Source organism: Macaca thibetana, chromosome 11 (assembly GCF_024542745.1).
Source record: "Macaca thibetana thibetana isolate TM-01 chromosome 11, ASM2454274v1, whole genome shotgun sequence".
In the NCBI taxonomy this organism is placed as follows: Eukaryota; Metazoa; Chordata; class Mammalia; order Primates; family Cercopithecidae; genus Macaca; species Macaca thibetana.
This window is the reverse complement of record NC_065588.1, coordinates 31,430,127-31,442,937: the sequence shown is the minus strand read 5'-3', so window position 1 is coordinate 31,442,937 and position 12,811 is coordinate 31,430,127. Positions and strand designations below refer to the sequence as shown.

Below are 12,811 nucleotides of genomic sequence, written 5' to 3'. Positions count from 1 at the left end.
AACAAAGCTGGAGGCATCACGCTACCTGACTTCAAACTACACTACAAGGCTACAGTAACCAAAACAGCATGATACTGGTACCAAAACAGAGATATAGACCAATGGAACAGAACAGAGCCCTCAGAAATAATACCACACATCTACAACCATCCGATCTTTGACAAACCTGACAAAAACAGGAAATGGGAAAAGGATTCCCTATTTAATAAATGGTGCTGGGAAAATTGGCTAGCCATAAGTAGAAAGCTGAAACTGGATCCCTTCCTTACTCCTTATACGAAAATTAATTCAAGATGGATTAGAGACTTAAATGTTAGACCTAAAACCATAAAAACCCTAGAAGAAAACCTAGGCAATACCATTCAGGACATAGGCATGGGCGAGGACTTTATGTCTAAAACACCAAAAGCAATGGCAACAAAAGCCAAAATTGACAAATGGGATCTAATTAAACTAAAGAGCTTCTGCACAACAAAAGAAACTACCATCAGAGTGAACAGGCAACCTACAGAATGGGAGAAAAATTTTGCAATCTACTCATCTGACAAAGGGCTAATATCCAGAACCTACAAAGAACTCAAACAAATTTACAAGAAAAAAACAACCCCATCAAAAAGTGGGCAAAGGATATGAACAGACACTTCTCAAAAGAAGACATTTATGCAGCCAACAGACACATGAAAAATGCTCATCATCACTAGCCATCAGAGAAATGCAAATCAAAACCACAATGAGATACCATCTCACACCAGTTAGAATGGCAATCATTAAAAGTCAGGAAATAACAGGTGCTGGAGAGGATGTGGAGAAATAGGGACACTTTTACACTGTTGGTGGGACTGTAAACTAGTTCAACCATTGTGGAAGACAGTGTGGTGATTCCTCAAGGATCTAGAACTAGAAATACTATTTGACCCAGCCCTCCCATTACTGGGTATATACCCAAAGGATTATAAATCATGCTGCTATAAAGACACATGCACATGTATGTTTATTGCGGCACTATTCACAATAGCAAAGACTTGGAACCAACCCAAATGTCCATCAGTGACAGACTGGATTAAGAAAATGTGGCACATACACACTATGGAATACTATGCAGCCATAAAAAAGGATGAGTTCGTGTCCTTTGTAGGGACATGGATGCAGCTGGAAACTATCATTCTCAGCAAACTTTCGCAAGAACAGAAAACCAAATACCACGTGTTCTCACTCATAGGTGGGAATTGAGCAATGAGATCACTTGTACACAGGAAGGGGAACATCACACACCGGGGCCTGTTGTGGGGTGAGGGGAGGGGGGAGGGATAGCATTAGGAGATATACCTAATGTAAATGACAAGTTAATGGGTGCAGCACACCAACATGGCACATATATACATATGTAACAAACCTGCACATTGTGCACATGTACCCTAGAACATAAAGTATAATTAAAAAAAAAAAAGAAAAGAAAAAGAAATTTATTTGAGACAGGGTTTCACTTCCACTGCCCAGACTGGAGTGCAGTGGTACAATCTCAGCTCACTGCAACCTCTGCCTCCTGGGCTTAAGTGATTCTCCCACCTCAGCCTCCAGAGTAGCTGGGACCACAGACACTTGCTACCACACCTGGCTATTTTTTTTTTTTTTTTTTTTTCCTGTGGAGAAGGGGTTTCTCCAAGCTGCCCAGGCTGGTCTTGAGCTCCTGAGCTCAAGCCAATCCACCCATCTTGGCCTCCGAAAGTTCTGGGATTATAGTGTGAGCCACCATGCCTGACCTCATATAATTTTTTAAAATGGCTTTACTGAGATACTATTAACGTATACATATCAAGTGCACCATTTAAAACAAACAACTCAATTGCCTATGCATATATTCACAGAGTTGTGCAACCATCCCACAATAAATTTTAGAACATCTTCATCAGCCACAAAAGAAACACCATACCTGTGTTCACTCATTCTCCCCTTCACTCAGCTCCTGGCAACAAATATTCTTTATATCTCTGTAAACTTGCCTATTCTTGTATTTCATATAATTAGAATTGTACAGTATGTGTCTGACATCTTTCACTTTGCATAACATTTTCAAGATTCATCCACATTGTAGCACCTATCAGTACTTCATTCCTATTTATTGCCAGATATTCTATTTTATAGAATTATGTTTTGGTTTTTCATTCATCAGTTGATGGAGATTTAGGTTGTTTCTGCTTTTGGGCTATTATGAATAATGCTGCTATGAACATTCAGATTTCTGCATGGACAGACATATGTTTTCATTAATGTTGGGTATATACTATGTTTAACCACTTGAAGAATTAGCAGATTATTTTTCAAAGTAGTTATTCTTTTACATTTCCGCCAGCAATGGATGAGGTTTCCAATTTCGTTACATCCAAGCCAACATGTGTTAATGTCTGTCTTTTCTATTTTAGTCATGCAAGTGGGTGTGAAGTGGAATTGTGGTTTCAGTTTGTATTTCCCTAATGACTAATGATGTTGCATCTTTTCATGTGCCTATTGGTCATTTGTAGATGTTATCTTGAGCATATAATTTTAGTAGAGGAAGAATGGGGAATGGAAGGGAGCAAGAGAACAGGGACAAAGGCCTGAGAAATGGTGAGAGAATCAGTAAAAGAGAGAGTAGGGTTCTCAGATAATGGGAATTAAGAGAGTGCTATAGAAAACTGGGTCTCTAAGTTGATGTGTCAAGTCACACTGTCCTCTGCTTATCCTAAGCTTACCTTGCTCAAATTTCTTTCTTTCTTTCTTTTTCTTTTTTTTTTTTGTTGTTGTTTTTGTTTTTCTTTGCTTTTGGGTTTTCTTTTGTTTTTGTTTTTTCTTAATTTTCAAGGATATTCCTTCCTTTGTAAATGTCAGAGAGTATCGTGGCTAGGTCATTCAATTGATTCTTTCAACTTTTAAATAATTATTTAGGGTCTTTATTTATTCCAGGCCTTCTAGGCCCTGTTAGTGAGAGGAACAGATCAGTGAGCAAAAATAGACAAAGTCCTTGCTTTTCATAGAGCTTATTTTCTAGTAAGGATGATTTTGTACCAGTAAAAACCTGTCTTATGGTGCAGCATGGTGGCTCATTCCTGTAATGCCAGCACTTTGGGAGGCCAAAGCAGGTGTATTACTTGAGGTCAGGGGTTTGAAACCAGCCTGGCCAACATGGTGAAACCCCGTCTCTACTAAAAATATAAAAAAACTAGCCAGGTGTGGTGGTGCACACCTGTAGTCCCAGCTGTGGATGTGGAGGGTTTGGGGAGATTGGTGGCGGATAGGCTGAGGCAGGAGAATCGCTTGAACCGGGAGGTTGCAGTGAGCCAAGATTGTGCCACTGCATCCCAGCTTGGGCAACAGAGCAAGACTCTGTTTCAAAAAAAAAAAACAAAACAAAAAAAACCTGCCTTGTTAAAGGCTGCCTTTATTCCAGCCTTTTAGCATTTGATAAACAAATCCGGGTCTACTTTGTTTATGCTATTGATGATTTTACTGGATTGGGTCATAGTCCTTTTCAGCTTCCATCTTTTTAGATACGTTTTATTTATTTATTTTCAGTTTTACTTATTTTTTGAGACAGTCTCACTCTGTCGCCCAGGCTGGAGTGCAGTGGCACAGTCTCGGGTGACTGCAACCTCTGCCTCCCAGGTTCAAGCGATTCTCCTTCCTCAGCCCCCCAAGTAGCTGGGACTACAGGCATGTGTACCACACATAGCTAATTTTTATATTTTTAGTAGAGACTGGGTTTAACCATGTTGCCCAGGCTGGTCTCCAGCTCCTGGCCTCAAGTGATCCTCCCTCCTCATCCTTCCAAAGTGCTGAGATTACAGGCATGAGCCACCACACAGGCCAAGACTTATGTTTTGATCATTGGTCATCCCTCATACAACAGCAGTCTGAATTTCCCCCCTGGCATTCTTATTTCTCTCTTCCGAGACTGTTGCAGTTGAAGTGTATTTTTCCACTGTAGTCCATACCAACTAATGAAAAGCCTGATAAACTATAAAGAAAAGGTCGCATGCATATTTTAAACATTCTTACCATGTATGTGTGTTTTCATCAACCTTTTGTTTTAGGACCAAGGCTTTTTCTTTTTGGAGTAGGAGGTGGGACTTGTGAACCCTGCATCACTTTGAGTAAGAATTTACTGACTAGTATTTTGTGGTCTTTCTTAGAAAAACCCCACCTTGACCTCCCAAAGTGCTAGGATTATAGTCAGGAGCCACCACATCCAGCCTCATAGGTTTACTTAAAATTAATTAAGTTATTAATTCAGTATCATGTACAACTGCTTAAACAGGTTAGGAGTGGCTCTTGGTAAGCAAATCCAAGTAGAGGAAGCGGAAGTTCACTGCCATGAGCATTTGGTCCACTGTGGACACCAGCTATTATGTATTATAAGGGAAACAAAGCAGTTGTTGAGTCCATGTTGTTGTGGGGGATTGGTTAGGAAAGCTTCTATATATTCCAGGTTAAGTACTCTTCTGCTATGTTGTGTCATCACACTGTAGATGCCTCTTTCAGAAAACTTATTTCACTATTCTAGTTGTTTATTTGTTTGTCTTCCTCATGGAATTTCATAGTCTTTGAGGGCAGCAGTATACTCATTGTATTTCTAGTTCCTAGTATATACTTGGCATATAGTTATATATTGGCTTTAAAATGAATTAATTGACTCCAAGCTCAGTATAATTCAATAATATGACTAGGCTGACAAAAATGAAAAAGTTTGGCTGGGCGCGGTGGCTCGGGCCTGTAATCCTAGCATTTTGGGAGGCTGAGGCATGCAGAATGCCTGAGCTCAGGAGTTTGAGACCAGCCTGGGCAGCAACATGATGAAACCCCATCTCTACTAAAATACAAAATAAATTAGCCAGATGCGGCAGCATGCGCCTGTAATCCCAGCTACTCAGGAGACTGAGACAGAAGAATTGTGACAGGAGAATCGCTTGAACCCAGGAGGCGGAGGTTGCAGTGAGCTGAGATTGTGCCACTGCGGTCTAGTCTGGGAGACAGCGCAAGACTCCGTTTCAGAAAAAAAAAAAAAAAGATTCTTTGGGATCAGAGTGATCGTCAGTTTAACTAGCAGAGATACAATTCTAATTCTAAATCTATGGTTCTACTTGAAAATTGGTTAAGAAATGTGTGGGATAGATCAGTTATCTGTTGAGGTTTCACTGATTACTCCAAACAGTGGCTTAAATCACCAGTGAGATTCTATTTCTTAAAATTCTGATTTATCAAATGCAAATTCTCATGACGTTCTGCTTCACATGGTGTCAGCTGGGGTAACTAATGTGGCTGGATTTTCACAATATCTTCTGTCGTTTGACTTGAGTGACTGTAATGTCTGGGGCCCAGGCAGGCCTCTCCCCACTTCTACATGTCATTCTTATTATTCTAGGTTAGCCCAGGCTTCTGTATTTTTTTTTTCTTCTTTTTTTTTTTTGTTGAGACAGAGTCTCGCCCTGTCACCCAGGCTGGAGTGCAATGACATGATCTTGGCTCACTACAACCTCCGCCTCCTGGGTTCAAGCGATTCTCCTGCCTCAGTCTCCCGAGTAGTTGGGATTACAGGTGTGTGCCACCACACCCAGCTAATTTTTTGTATATTTAGTAGAGAGGGGGTTTCACCATGTTGGCCAGACTAGTCTTGAACTCCTGACCTGTGATCTGCCCACCTGCACCTCCCAAGGTGCTGGAATTACAGGTGTGAACCACCATGCCCGTCCCAACCAGGCTTCTTAAATGAATTATAAGATAGAAACAATAGGAGCTGCCAGGACTTTCTTAAGGGCTGGACCTAGGACTGTCACAGTGACATTTCTGCCATATTCTGCTGGTCACAAGGCAAGCCCAAATTCAAAAGGAGAGAAATAGACCTCTTAGAGTTTCCTAATAAAAGGTAATTTCATTAAAAATATGATAATTCATAAATTAGCCCTATGTTTACTACTGTCTTTTCAGCTCTTTTTTTATTCCATGCATTAATTGATTCCTCACCACTTGAATTGTACCACCAATGTTTCTATGACATGATCCAAAAACAAAGGGGCTCAGTAGTTTTCACTTAAAAGACAAAGAGGCCCACTGAGCTATTACAGATGTTAATTAGGATTCATTTCCTTTACTATGGTAGAAAGAATGCTATGATACCACTTTAGTGATGAACCAAATAAACTTAATCACATCCTAGGAGCTAAGTATTCTGACATTATAATCTCTTCTCTCAGAGCCCCATCGCAGCAGTCTTAGGATTCAAGATCTATTCTTGGGCAACATTATAGAACCAGTGTGTCATGTACATACAAATGAGGGAAAATGTAATGGCTTTGGTAATCCTATAGTAACCCTTCTTGTCATATACTCTTTTTTCATTTTTAAAAATCGAGGCAAAATTTGTATAACATAAAATTAACCATTCTGAAGTGTACAATTTAATGGCATTTAATACATTCACAGTGTTGTACAACTCTTTTTTTTTTTTTTTTTTTGAGGAGAAGCTTATTTTTAGGATAATGTCAAAGCAGATTAATAAGATGCTACTAAGATGGCCAGACATTCACTCAGAAATGTTTTTTGTGTTTTGTTTTGTTTTGGTGAAATGGTTGAGAGATATGTTGCCTTACACTTAGGCCACTGCATTCCCATTTAAGTGCCGGGGTTGTGTCAGCAACAGCATGGCCTAAACAATCTCAGTCTTATCTCCTGCCAGCCCCCTAAATCTTCCAAAATTGCAAGAATAGGCCAGGTGTGGTGGCTCACACCTGTAATCCCAACACTTTGGAAGGCCAAGGCAGGCAGATCACTTGAGGCCAGGAGTTTGAGACCAGCCTGGACAACATGGCAAAACCCCATCTCTACTAAAAATACAAAAATTAACCAGGTGTGGTGGTGCATGCCTGTAATCTCAGTTTCTTGGGAAGTTCGGGCGGGATGATTGCTTCAAACTGGGAGGCGAAGGGCGCAGTGAGCTGAGATCACGCCGCTGCACTTCAGCTTGGGTGAGAGTGAAGCTTTTTCTTTTAAAAAAAAAAAAAAAGGCACATTTATCTCACCTTCCCTCCTATTCTGGGGATGCTAACATCCTCAGGGAATGTCCCAAATTGGTCCCCTATAACCCAATGCTTGGGAGTTTCACAGCACCACTGTAGGTCTGAGAACAACAACAAAGCTGTTCTAAGGGATGAAGCCACCCTCAATAAAACTGGAAGTCAAAGCCTGCATATAAGCCCCTCTCCCTCCTGCCTAAAAAAGGAAAGGTATTTAGATGTTTTTGTCATGGATACTTTACTGGGATCAGGTAAGAACTGAACAAATGCAGTAAGCTATTGGAGAGTTAAAGAGTAAAAAAGGCCGTATGCAGTGGCTCACCTGTAATCCCAGGATGAGGCCAGGCAGGTGTGTCGCTTGAGCTCACGAGTAATGAGACCAGCGAGGGTAGAATGGTGAAACCTCATCTCGACAAAAAATACAAAGTTAGCCAGGCATGGTGGTGTGTGCCTGTAGTCCCAACTGCTTGGGACCCTGAACTGGGGAGGATGGCTTGAGCCCAGGAGGCAGAGGTTGCAGTGAGCTAAATCGTGCCACTGCTCTTCAGCCAGGGTGATAGAGCCAGACCTTGTCTCAAAACAATAATAATAATAGCAATTTTAGTAGTTTTTAAATTTTGAACTAGTTAGAACCTCTTTGGTATTTGCCTGACCTATGAAATTGGGATCAGTCTAGCTTTCAAAGGGAGGTACATGAATTTAGGAAGGACTGCAGAGTACAGCAAATTTTAGTTCCTGATATGGCCATGCTTTCCTAAGAAATTTCCAAAGGTAATTGACTCTCAGTTTAGCCTTTTCTACTGCACAATGTGATAGATGCTGTAAATCGGAGTTTAGAGGTGTTTATCTAACTTTTCCTAGTGGGAGATGGGGAAAGTTTCACTGAGAATGTAACTGCACCAGGAGCAGATGTTTGCTAAGTGGGCAGGGATTGAAGGGGAATGTCTTAAACTGAGGGAAAACATTTGTAAAAGCAGAAAGGGGTGAGTATATGACAGCAAATAATTTACTACAGCTAACATGAGAGAGAAGGGGAAGGGTAATAAATAGAATTGAAGAGGTAGCCAAGGGCCAAATATAAATTTATATTACAAGCTAAGGAAATTTTATCCAATCATAAAGAGCCACTGAAAGATTTTATGCAGGGGATTGTAATGATCAGATTAGCGTGTTAAGAAGATGATTTTGGCAATAGTATGGAGTCTGGTCGATAGGGAGACCAGGTAGGAGGTTCCTGAAGTAGTCTGGACTAGAGATGATGTGGACCTAAACTAAGGCATGGGGATGGAGAGGAACTTAGCATCACAGGCAATTATTTAAATGGGCTAGGGGAAGCAGGAGGAAGCAAGAATCATTCCTTGGTTTAATGGTTTGAATGGATGGTAGTGGTCTTTACTGACACTAGATATACAGGAGTAGAAAAGCCACTAAAAAAAACCCACACACGTTTCTGTTTTATGTAGGCATCTTGTATAGGACAGACAAAAATGAAACTGTTTCTTAAATTTAATTGAAATACAATCACCGACTTTCTAATTATAATTTTACTTAACCCTGTACAGTTCAGTCTACAAAAATAAGTATTGGTAGAATAGCCAGGTGCAGTGGTGTATGCCTGTATTTCCAAGCTACTCTGGAGGCTGAGGCAGGTGGATCACTTGAACCCGGGAGTTTGAGTGCAGCCAGAGCAGCACAGTGAGACCCTGTCTCTAAGTATTAAAAAACAGAAAGAATTTTATCTGCACACCCCACAGAATGTACAGTGGAATTCTAATGCCTTATCTCTCAACTTACTATACATAACAGTGATATAACCTTTTCTATTGTTTTTGACACCTATTTTATTCAATTAGCGTTATTTTCCTTGGCATCCTTATAGCCAGGCAATCCCTTATGAGTAATTGGGAAAAAAAAAAAAAAAAAACCTGTAATGATCTAAGGCTCTGCTGCTATTTGATATGAGAGCCACTTAGCCACATGTGACTTGAGTATTTGAAATTTGACTAGTTCAAAATGAGATGAGTGGAGATGTAATATACTCACTAGATTTCAAAGACTTAATCTCACTAAAATTTTTGTATATTTATTACATGTTGGAGCATTATTTTGGCTACAAGAAGTAAAATTTATTGTCATAATGAAATTTTCCTGTTTTGTTTTTGTTTTTAACTATTTTTTAAATGTAGCTACACCTGTAATCCCAGCACTTTGGGAGGCCAAGGTGGGCGGATCATGAGGTCAGGAGACCGAGACCATCCTGGCTAACACAGTGAAACCCCGTCTCTATTAAAAATACCAAAAATTAGCCGGGCGTAGTGGCACACGCCTGTAGTGCCAGCCACTCAGGAGGCTGAGGCAGGAGAATCACTTGAACCCAGGAGGCGGAGGTTGCAGTAAGCCGAGATCGCACCCCTGTACTCCAGCCTGGAAGACAAAGCGAGACTCAGTCTCAAAAAAAAAAGTAGCTACTAGAAAAATGTAAGTTATTTATATGGCTCACATTATCTTTTTATTGCTTTCTTTGCTAAGTTTATTTCAGTTCCATTATCTGCCTAGTTTCTATGCTAGCTGCCTAACTTCTATGCTAGCTAGTGATTTGCTGCATATGATTAACAACTGTTTCATTTTAATTCATTATAAGTGCCTGGAAACTGCAATAATGCTAAATTGTCTTCCCGTATTTTGGAAACAAGGTTAAAAAGTTCTGTAGCACCCTATAGTTGATTTTATTAGTAAGAACTTCAGTGCAGACTATCTACAGGAAACTGATTTTTGTAGATGTTATCACAATTCATTTTGAAATCTGTAAGTTGGATAGTGTTTGTTAACTCTTCTACAGATCAATTATTTCTACAATGAAAATCTCCAAGCTGGTACATGAATAAGATTGGACTAGAGAAAAAGCTTATTTGAAAAACATTTTATGAGGGTTTTCATTTATTGTCTAAACACTAAAATTTTTTTGCAGTGTTCCAATTGACACAGGCCAAGAAATGCCTGTACCGGTAACAAACACACCTAGGAAACAGGGCTGGCTGCCATATCAAAAAGTCTCTCTGCTAAGGTGAGGTGCAGGGTTTCTTTTTGGGGTGATGAAAATGTTCTAAAATTAGATAGTAGTGATGCTTGCACAACTCTATAAATATACTAAAACCACTGAATTGTATACTTTAAAAGGGTGAGTGTGGCCGGGCGCGGTGGCTCACACCTGTAACCCCAGCACTTTGGGAGGCCAAGGCGGGTGGATCATGAGGTCAGGAGATTGAGACCATCCTGGCTAACACGGTGAAACCCCGTCTCTACTAAAAATACAAAAAATTAGCTGGGCATGGTGGCGGGTGCCCGTATTCCCAGCTACTCGGGAGACTGAGGCAGGAGAATGGCATGAACCTGGGAGGCAGAGCTTGCAGTGAGCCGAGACTGAGCCACTGCATTCCAGCCTGGGCGACAGAGACTCCATCTCAAAAAAAAAAAAAAAGGGTGGGTGTTAGGGTATGTGCAATATAGCTCAATAAAGCTGTTATTAAAAAAACAATCTGAACATGCTTAACTCTTGGAGTTACTGACTTACTAGTCATTTAATGAGAGTTAAGTGAGCAGACAGAAAGCAACCATATGTTCAAGAACTACGGTGATCAGACAAAAATGGACTGTCCTTTTTTGACTTCTATGTGAGCCCCACAGATCTGGTGGCATTTAGGGAAGCGTAGTGGCCTTCTTTTGAGTAGAAAGAAAACCACTCCAATATTTAATCATTTGTTGTTGAGAAATTTATCCATTAACAGTTTTTAGACAGAGTTGTTTATATCTACTCAAGGTGTTATGCACATCTGTTTCTTGTACCTCAGGTTCATCTTACAGAAAATCATGCTAACTCACAAGAATATCCGAAGACGAGTCATGCAGTATTTTCAACTTCAGAGAGTAGCAGAGGATGCACATTTAATTTCTTTACCATTTGCTACCATCTGAAGTTAGTAACATTTTCTGGTTAATCACCAAGCACTCAGAAAGAAAGAAATAGAGCAAATTTGGTGCATCGTTTTCTTCCATATCTCCTTTCGAAGTCATTTCCACAGGATAAGTGCTAAAGCACAGAAAAGAAGCTAGGCTCCACTTTTACTCTCATGAACAAAAGTCTTCCCATAGATTTCTACACAGCTGCTGCATTTGTCTTCATCCCTTTCCTGAAGAGTCTTGTTGCTGTGGTCTTGCTCTAGGGCTGCTTTCAGCAACCTTTCTGAAGCAGGTTTAATGCTGATTAGCCCTAAAACAATTCTAGGGCAGGGCTCCCTGCCAGGATAAAGAATGAACAAAATTGGTTTGCATATAGGCCAGCTGCAGTTGCTGCAGCTAGAGTCTGTCAAACAAGGACCATTTTCTTGTTTACCAAAATGAGGTTAAATTAGCACAGCATGAGGCAAAAGAAAGATTTAAAAAGAAAAGAAAAGAAAATTAGCAATGCTTTTGAGTATGATGCAGTGAGTGTGGAATTAAAGTGAGTTTAAGTTAGTTTGAGAAGGGAAGGTAATATACAGTACTAAAAGCTTGATTAAAAGCTGCTTGAAGATATTTGCTTGCTAACGATCTTAGTTAAAAAAAAAAAAAAAAAGGTATATTTGAATAGGGCTTCAAAGCCCACAGATTACATTTAGACAAGTCAGTTGATTCATTTATATTGAGTATGTGCCTCATGCTTAGCCCTGGTCCGGCACAAGGGTATAGAGGTGGACATTTAATAGAGGAGGACACTGTCTTTGAGACTGGGTTTCTGGAGACTCTTAATTCAAGCCTCAGCTCTGTCTTTAATTCTCACCTTAGGCAAACGATGTTAACTGAGCATCTGTGTTCTCCTAATGTAAACAGTGAGAGAGTGAGAGGGACTGCTCGGGCTTTTAAAGATAATTCAAGTCTAATATCTTTTGAATTATTTGTGTAGTGTTATTTCCTAAAATATTTCAATCAAGTTTTATGTGTTCATTGTCTCTGACAGTGGGACATCCAGTCTAGATGAGGAGGAAAGATGAGCTATGTAATCAGAGAAGCTGAACGTGAGAGGTTTCTGACTTCCAGAGCTTCAGTTTACAAAGCTCTTTTTCCCTACCTCTCCACTTTGCACTGCTCCCATTGCAGAGATTGCCCATGGATCCACCTTTGGGAACTCAGGCTTTTTATTCCAGCAATGCAAGGCTGGGTTGAGGGAAGGAGCCCCCACTTTCTCATCCACCTGCAAAGGCAGAGTACATAGCTGCAGGTAACAAGTTATAGGAAGGGACAGTGTGAGGCAGAAAGGCACAGTAAAGGATCAACTTCATAGTGATTGATGATCCCCAAAGTGTCATTTGACTTCTCAGACTCCCAGAACCCCTGTGCTTCACCTCCCAGCCTTTCATCAACTCTGGATTCAAGGACTTCTGAACTTGATCTCTGTCACTTTCTCCTCTCTGACTTTCCCACATCCCAGTCTTCAATCATTAAAAGCATCCCTACTAGGTTAGGGCTGGGAAATGAGGAGACTTAATCATCTTGTAACATTGTTCCTATGGGAGGTGAATTATTTTATAGACTAATGTCCAAATACAATCATTAGTAAAACTAAGGCTACAACTGTTAATTTAACTGAAGCTTGTATAGTTATGGAGAGATCCTTTCTTTTATCAATTCATATTTCTATGTACTTCTCATTCAGTACCGTGCTATACTTTTCACTGCCCTTCACCTCAGCTAAGATGGTTTTCACCTTAAGTCTCTAGACAAAGGCAGCAAAC

The 12,811-nt window shown here is 40.2% G+C and overlaps 1 protein-coding gene across 6 annotated transcripts in view; it reads left to right on the top strand.

The window, feature by feature from the left end:
• DENND5B (DENN domain containing 5B) overlaps positions 1 to 12,811 on the top strand; it is a 330,200-nt gene that overhangs the window by 55,881 nt on the left and 261,508 nt on the right. The window contains exons 1-2 of one of the 6 annotated variants that reach the window (XM_050750276.1): positions 1,311 to 9,521; positions 10,012 to 10,107. The exons of the other annotated variants lie outside the window; for them this stretch is intronic. The gene's annotated coding sequence lies outside the window, so the exon portion shown is untranslated. Of the gene's footprint in view, positions 1 to 1,310; positions 9,522 to 10,011; positions 10,108 to 12,811 lie in introns of those variants that run through there. 6 annotated transcript variants of the gene reach the window in all.